The sequence below is a fragment of the Rhincodon typus genome, chromosome 19, assembly GCF_021869965.1.
Source record: "Rhincodon typus isolate 14 chromosome 19, sRhiTyp1.1, whole genome shotgun sequence".
Classification (NCBI taxonomy): domain Eukaryota; kingdom Metazoa; phylum Chordata; class Chondrichthyes; order Orectolobiformes; family Rhincodontidae; genus Rhincodon; species Rhincodon typus.
Window position 1 is genome coordinate 4,122,769 of NC_063350.1, and position 5,986 is coordinate 4,128,754.

The 5,986-nt window shown below is 43.9% G+C and overlaps 1 protein-coding gene across 2 annotated transcripts in view; it reads left to right on the forward strand.

The window, feature by feature from the left end:
• Positions 1-4,796: 4,796 nt before the first annotated feature.
• LOC109935218 (14-3-3 protein beta/alpha-1-like) overlaps positions 4,797-5,986 on the forward strand; it is a 35,183-nt gene continuing 33,993 nt past the window's right edge. Inside the window, exon 1 of one of the 2 annotated variants that reach the window (XM_048608468.1) lies at positions 4,797-4,879. The gene's annotated coding sequence lies outside the window, so the exon portion shown is untranslated. Of the gene's footprint in view, positions 4,899-5,986 lie in introns of both variants that reach the window. The other variant, XM_048608469.1, reaches the window with a different exon arrangement.

Here is a 5,986-nt window from a genome sequence, read left to right on the forward strand (position 1 = left end):
CCATAAACTCCCCATATTGTCCCATCCAAAAGGCAGTATCTCCCATAGAGCAGCATTCCATCAGTGCTGATCTGGAAGTGCTAGCCTGGATTACAAACTCTGTTCTCTGGATTGGGACTGGAACCCACTACCTTTAAACTCAAGGCATGAGCATGTGCTCACTGAACCATGACTGATGCTTCAACTTGTATTACTTAATTGCTCGCTACAAATTATTGGGAATACATTATTATATGCTTTGCAAGGTTTGTAATCACCATCTCTCTTGCTCCACCTCTCTGGTTTTCCTCCCACTTCCTTTGAAGATAAACTAATCAATGGGGTAAGAGGTGCCACTGGGCATTTGACTAAATTGTCACCTTCTTTACGCATCAATCTAACTGGTCAGTGGCCACAGTAACTGCAAGGGCATTGTTGCTGAGGCCAACCCCTCACTCACTTGGACCTGAATGGGCACCCATTAGAATCCCACCTAACAGCAAATACAACTCCTAACTACTTCATTGGCTAGCGCCCTTCCTGAGGGTGTTAATGTGAACGATCCCACGACACTACTTCAAAGAAGAGCTGGGAAGTTCATTCCACATTGCCCTGGTCAATAGCCACCACAAAAACAGCTTTTTTTGTTCATGAAGCCATTGATGCCAAGGGGGAGGCAATGGTCTAGTAGTATTATTGCTGGACTGTTAATCCAGAGGCACAGGTAAGTTTTCTGGGTCCTGGGTTCAAATGCCATCACGGCAGATGGTGGAATTTGAACTCAATGAATATCTGGAATTAAGAGTCTAATGATGACCATGAATTCATTGCTGATTGTCGGAAAAACCCATCTGATTTAGGGAAGGAAACTGCCATCCTTACCTGGTCTGGCTTACATGTGACTTCAGACCCATAGCAATGTGGTTGACTCTTTACTGCCTTCTGGGTAATTAGGAATGGGCATTAAATGCTGGCCTAGACAGTGATGTCTTCATCCTGTGAATGAATTAAAAAAAGGGATCTTGCTGCACACCAATTGCATTTGATAGGTTGATGCATTTCATAGGAATGAGGAGCAGGCTTTGTTCATTCAGTCCCTCCAGCCTGCTCTGCCATTTAGTAAGATCATGACTGATCTGTGGTCTCAAATACACCTTCCTACTTGTGTACACAATGACAAAAATTGAGACTGTCTATATTTCCCATATTACAAAAGTGTCATAGTTACAGAAATCTACTTCACAGAAAAAGGCTCTTCACCCATCAAGTCTGCGCCAGTTAAAAACAACTACCAAACTATTCTAATCCCATTTTCCAACACTTGGCCCATAGCCTTATTTACCTTGGTATCGCAAGCACAGATCTAAATATTTAAATGTTATTAGGGTTTCTGCCTCTCCCCAACCTTAGAGGCAGTGAGTTACAGATTCCAACCACCCTCTTATCCCTTTGAAAGCTCCTGCACTTTAACTTAAATCTATGCCCCGGTCATTGATCTCTCCACCAAGAGGAAAAGTTTCCGCCTATTTACACTGTCTATGCCCCTCATATTTTTATACATCTCAATCATGTCCCAACCTTAATCTCCTCTGCTCCAAGGAAAACAACTCTAATCTGTCTTCATAACTAAAACTCTCCTGTCCAGTGACTGCACTTCAAAAAGTTCTTCAATGGCATAAAACATTTGGACATCCCCAGATTGTAAAAGACAGTCTATGAACATTCAAAGACAGCAAAAACTGCAGATGCTGGAGTCACAGATAACAAAGTGAGGAGCTGGAGGAACACAGCAGGCCAGGCAGCATCAAAGGAACAGGAAAGTTTATGTGTCAGGTTGGGACCCTTCTTCAGAAAAGGTCCCGACCCGAAACGTCAACTTTCCTGCTCCTCTGATGCTGCCTGGCCTGCTGTGTTCATCCAGCTCCACACTTTGTTAACTCTGTAAAAATTGATCTTTTTAAGGTTGGCAGAGACAGGACACTCACACCTAATGGAGGATAATAGATTTTAATCTGAACTGAGAAATTTAGAAAGCAATGTTCTCACTCACTGTAACTGACTATGCTGCATTCCCTTCATTTCTGACTTGTATGGGCATGAGTTTCAAACCCTCCCTAAGGTTGGGCCTCTTTCGACTTCCTGTAAATCTCCTAAGTGCATTACAGTGAAGCAGAATGTGAGTATCTTTGCAACTTAACTTCCAAAATTAACTGAAGTCTGTTTTTCACACTCATTTTACACTGCAATAATAATTAGAAGATCAAATATATAAGCAACAAACAAGGTAACAGGAAATAAGAACTCAAGCCACTTCCATTAATGCAGGAAAGGGTGTAACTTATTCTGAACCCGGTCAGATATCTGCACTCCCCAGTTCTGGACCCTTCAGCATCCCTGACCTGAGTCCTAAGGTCTGGAATCCCCTTCCTAAAACTCTCCGCCACTCTCTTCCCCCTTTAAAAACATCACTTATATTTAACAGTGCCTGTACCATAATTAAATGTCCCAAGGAGATTCTCTGGGCATTTCAAAATAAAATTTCACACTGAGTCAATTAGGAGATAACCAAACACTCTGTAAAGTGGCAGTGTTTAAGGAATGTCTTCAATGAAGAAAGGGAGACAGAGCAGTGAAGGGAAGGTACTCCAGAGCTTGGGGTCTAGGCAGCTGAAGGCATGGCCATCAACGGTAGAGCGATTAAAATTAGTGGAAATAAAAGACTGATTTCAGACCATACAGGGCTGGAAGAGATTACATTGTGAGAGATGGGCAAGGGCATAGACGGGTTTAAGAAAAATTGAATGAGAATTTCAAAATCAAGAAATCTTTTCACCAGGAAGCAATATGGGTCAACATCTTAGACCAAGCTTCTGGTCACCTGTCCTAACAATTCCATCTATGGCTTGCATGAATGTTTGATTTAGTAATGCACTGGTGAAGCATCTCGGGTTAATTTATACAATCAACTGTATTCCCTAGAATTTATAACATAATGTGGTAATTTGCTCAAAGTTTACAAGATATCAAGGGGAGGAGATAGTATGGATTGAGAGAATATACTGCAGGTTGATGAGTCAAGGACAAAGGAATAGAAAATGTTTGACAGGGAAATAAGAAAAAGTGTCTACAGAGAGTGGGAGAAGTTTGGATCTCTTTCACAAATGGCAAATAATGCTCAACAAATTGTTTATTTTAAAAGTGAGCTTGGAACATCATTGGATATTGACATTATGTAAGGATAGCGAACAAATGAGAAGATTCTGTTAATTAGGTCACAAATCAGCCATGACCCAAGTAAATAATAGAACAGATACAATGGGTTTAGCACCACATCCAGTTTCTATTTCACATAATGCCTGTTATAACTCAGTAAACATCACTGAACATACTTGTTGCAAGAGTTGGAGGTCAGCAAGAGATTTTTTTTATTATTGTCGCATGTGCCTTTGGGCAGTGAAAAGTTTTCTTTTGCATGCAGTACAGATCACACCATACTAAGTGCCTGGGGTAATAGAACAGAATGAGGAATACAATGTTATGGGTGCAGAGAAGGCTCACAAAGAGTGAGATCAACATTAAATTTAAAATTTGAAAGGTCCATTCAGACATCTAATAACAGTAAGGGGAAAGATGTTCTTGAATCTGTAGGTTTGTGCGTTTAAAGTTTTGTATCTTCTGCCTGACAGGAGAGGTTGGAAGAGATTATAACCAGGGTTGGAGGGGTTTTGATTATTTTGGCTGCATTTCTCAAGCAGCAAGAAGTAGAGATGGAGTCAATGGATGCAAGGTTGTGCATAGATACAAATGACTTAGACTTAGACTCCATACAGTGTGGAAACAGGCCTTGCAGCCCAACAAATCCACACCAACTCTCAGAGCATCCCACCGTAACCCATCAAATCTACACATCCCTGGACACTATGGACAATTTAGCATGGCCAATCCACCTAGCCTGCACATCTTTGGACTGTGGGAGGAAACTGGAGCACCTGGAGAAAACCCAATCAGACACGGGGAGAATGTGCAAACTCCACACAGATAGTCACCCAAGTGTGGAATTGAACCTGGGCTCCTGGTGCTGGGGGGTAGCAGTGCTAACCACTGAGCCTCCATGCCGCCCCACAGTGTAAGAGAAGGACTGGGCTGAGTTCACAACTGTCTGTAATCTCACATGGTATTGAGCAGAGCACGTGCCATACTAAGCCGTGAGGCATCTGAATAGAATGCTGTCTATGCTGCATCTATAAAAATTGATAAGAGTCTTTACTGACATGTTGAATTTCCTTAGCCTCCAGAGGAAGTAGAGGCATTGTTTTGCTTTCTTGATTAAAGTGGGTCTGTACTGTTGTTGTTGGGATCTGATGGGGTCTTTAACGTTCATGAGTTAAGATAATTCAGAGTTTTAACAGTTTATCCGAAAGACAACAGCTAACTGCTTAGTACTGACCCTCCGACAGTGCGGCTCTCCCTCAGCACTGACCCTCCGACAGGGCGGCTCTCCCTCAGCGCTGACCCTCCGACAGTGCGGCACTCCCTCAGCGCTGACCCTCCGACAGTGCCGTTAAACCCCCAGTATTGTATTGATTATTCGAGTGGCTTCTCTTGTTATGCATTTCCTATATCACACCAAGGGCATTTGCCGACTCCGGCCGATCAACTGCAGGAGCCTGGCACCCGGACCTACACATGCGCACTCGATTCCGCCCGTGTCCTGCGCAGGCGCACTGCTCCCAGACGGCGGCCCCCGGTTGCCAGGGAAACGCAGACGTCACGGGTCCCTGCGAGTGTTCCGAGGAGACCCCGCGTGGAGCGGTTACCAAGGCGACCCGGAGGTGGAGTGGGGGAGGGAGGGAGCGGAAACGGAAAAGCAGCGCGCGGCGGGAGAGAGTGTGAGAGAGAGGTGAGTGAGGGAGGAGGAGGTAAGAGTGAAGTAGGGTGGGGTGGGGTTAATCCGGGAAGGGGGGAGGCGGAGGTGAATGGGGGAATAGCCCTCACCGAGGGATGAGGGAACCTGATGGTGAGGGGAGCGGAGACGGTGGGGATGGGGCGTGGGCTGGTGAGAGGATCACTGCAGGCCTGAGTAACAAAGGCACTGAGTAACAGGAACATCAGAGTAATTGAGAAAGACCAGAGAGGCACAGGGTGAGATCAGAGTAATAAAGAGTTACAGGGCAATATCAGAGTTACAGAGAGTAATTGTGAGATCAGAGTAACAGTGAGATTGGAATAATAGAGTAATAGGGTAGATCAGAGTAATAGAAAGTAATAGTAATTCAGTGTAATATAGAGTAACAGGGTGTGATCGGATTAACAGACAGCAACAAGTTGAGATGACAGTAAGAGAGTAACAGTTTGATCAGTGTAATAAAGAGTAACAGAGTGAGATCAGATTAACAGAGTAATGGTGAGATCACAGTAACAAAGGGAAACAGGGTGAGATCAGAGTAATAGAAAGCAGTAGCAATTCAGAGTAATGGAGAGAAACAGGGTGAGTTCAGAGTAACAGTGTGAGGTCAAAGTAATAGAGAGTGACAGGGTGAGAACAGGGTAATAGAAAGTAACAAGGATTCAGAATAATAGATCAGGTGGAGATCAAAGTGACGGATCGAATTAATCGAGTGAGCTCAGTAACAGACATCAGAGTAATAAAGGGAACTCAGGAATTAGAACAATATAGATCAGAGTAATAGAGTGGGATCTGAATAACGGTGCTCTCAGGAAGATCTGAGTAACAGATCAGTGCAATAGAGATACTAGTAACAGAGAGAGCTTGGGTGTAATAGAGATCAGAGAAAACAGATAGAAATCAGGGTGATAAAGACAGGAGAAACAGATAGGGCAGAGTAACAAGCAGAGATGGGAGATCAGTGTAACAGGTAGATCAGAGTTACAGAGAGAGATCAAAGTACCAAAGATCAGAGACAACAAGGTGCAGGGCTGGATGAACACAGCAGGCCAAACAGCATCATAGGAGCAGAGAGGCTGACGTTTCGGGCCTAGACCCTTC